Source organism: Tupaia chinensis, unplaced genomic scaffold (assembly GCF_000334495.1).
Source record: "Tupaia chinensis unplaced genomic scaffold, TupChi_1.0 Scaffold000489_1, whole genome shotgun sequence".
In the NCBI taxonomy this organism is placed as follows: domain Eukaryota; kingdom Metazoa; phylum Chordata; class Mammalia; order Scandentia; family Tupaiidae; genus Tupaia; species Tupaia belangeri.
This window is the reverse complement of record NW_006160001.1, coordinates 3991986-3994101: the sequence shown is the minus strand read 5'-3', so window position 1 is coordinate 3994101 and position 2116 is coordinate 3991986. Positions and strand designations below refer to the sequence as shown.

General features: G+C 49.3%; 1 pseudogene; it reads right to left on the bottom strand.

Annotated features, from left to right (window-relative positions):
- Positions 1–447: 447 nt before the first annotated feature.
- On the bottom strand, positions 448–991 carry LOC102479204 (ferritin heavy chain pseudogene; annotated as a pseudogene).
- Between the last annotated feature and the right edge of the window lie 1125 nt (positions 992–2116).

The window sequence follows — 2116 nt, the reverse complement described above, 5'->3', positions numbered from 1 at the left end:
TAAGGGTTTTTTGTTATTTGTAATTGCCAGAGAGTATGTGTAATCGTTAACGAGAGAGAGAGATGAGAAAGGAATTCCCAGTGGGAAGTGGTCACACAGTGATCCCTTCTCTGTCTCTCTACCGTGGGAAGAGTCCAGGCACACACGTGCCTACACCCAGCATGGTTTTTAAGCTGCCAGGGCCAGGATTCAAACTGTGGTCAGCTGTGCGGGATCTGGCTCTCTCAATCACTAGGTTACATGACTGGGCCTACAATGCACGATACACGGTTTGTTTTTATTTGTGTTTGTTTTATCAAACTTCTTTATTTGAAGGAATGGTACAAATTAAAGAACTTAAATGGATGTCGTGGTACAGTTTCTAGGAAACGTGAAAGAAACCCCAACATGCATGCACTGCCCTGGTGAGCAGGTCACCCCGTGCCTGTGGGGAAGGTAGCCTCAAGCTTAGCTCTGGTTATCACTGTTTCTCAGGATGTGCTTGGCAAAGAGATACTGTACCATGCCAGATTCCGGGGCTCCCATCTTGCGCAAGTTAGTTCCATGGTCACCCAGTTCTTTGATGGACTTCACCTGCTGTTCAGGTACTGCGTCTCAATGAAGTCACACTAATGGGGTCGTTTTTGTCAGTGGCCAGTTTGTGCAGGTCCAGCAGTGACTGATGCACGTTTTTCCCAAGTGTAATGCACACCCCACTGCATTCAGCCCATTCTCCCAGTCATCACAGTCCAGTTTCTTGATATCCTGAAGGAAGATGGGCCACCTCCTTGATTCTACAGCTTCCTCAGTTTCTCAGCATGTTCCCTTTCCTCATGAGATTGGTGAAGTAAGTATTTGGCAACGTTCTTCAAAGCCACATCATCCGGGTCAAAGTAGAAAGACATGGACAGGTAGAGTGGGAGGCACAGAGCTCCAGGTTGATCTGCGGTGGATGGCGGCCCCGAGTCTTGGTGGTAGTTCTGGAGCCCTGCAAGTCAGACGAGGTCACCATGGCGGGTGGCTGAGGAGAGATGGCGGTGGTGGCGGCTGCGCAACACTAGGGCCGCGGGGACCTTGGAGCTGTCCGAGGACGCTGAGAGTTGGTGGCGGAGGACTGGCTCTGAGTGGCCGGCAGGGATGGAGGACAAGCACCAGATCCATTCAAGCACTGTTGAAACAGGAGACCAAGAGGACTCTCGTCGGAGAATGTCTCTAAAATCCAAGTTATTAAAAAAACTAACAGTAACTTAGTCGATTGTGGTAATGGTTTCATTAGTTTGTAAATGTCAAAACATACCAGATTGTACACTTTATTTCTTCTTAAATATAATTTTTTAGAGGTTTTTGCTATAGGGCACCTGCGCTCACCAGAAAGACAGAGAGAGACAGAGAGACAGAAAGCAAGAAATCACCCCTCGGGGGGGGGGGGATGGCCATGCCGCAATCCTTTCTCCATTCTCCTCTTGGGATCTTGGAAAGGCACGCACACATGCCCATCGTGAGTTCAAGCCACTGAATCCGGTACTTGAATCGAGGTCAACTACATGGGAGTCCAGTGACGTAGCCATTACGCCACCTGTTGGTCTCATTTATTTATTTCTTCTGTGAATGAGAGAGAGAGAGAGACCAGAGAGAGACAGGCAATCCCAGTAGGATCTTGACCCCACAATCCACACCCAGCCTCAGCCAGCCCCAGATCAGGGACACACCCAGCACCTGGCTTACTCAAGATGCAAACCCAGAGTCATCTCCTGCAGGTCAGCCTCACCCAGCATCACAGTTTTCCACTGCACCCCCATCCAGCCTGACACTTCACAATGTATCTGGTTTTTGCTTCACCCAGCTTGAATCTTGGACAATCACTCTGTTCTTTCTGAAGCATGAGGACTATGGTGCTTATTTTCTTTCATAACACCCACTTCTAATACCCACCTCCCTTCAGGAGCATGGGCATGCATACCCAGACACACAGAGCCATGGCCTATCGCACTCTCCCTGCATGTCTGGGAAGTCTCTGGACACAAAACTGGAACCTGTCCCTGTGAGTCAGCCTTGCAGTGTGCTTCGTCTCACCACTGCACCACTGCCTGGCCTCCTGGAATTGTGCGTTTTAAATATGTGGTTTATTTTGTATCAG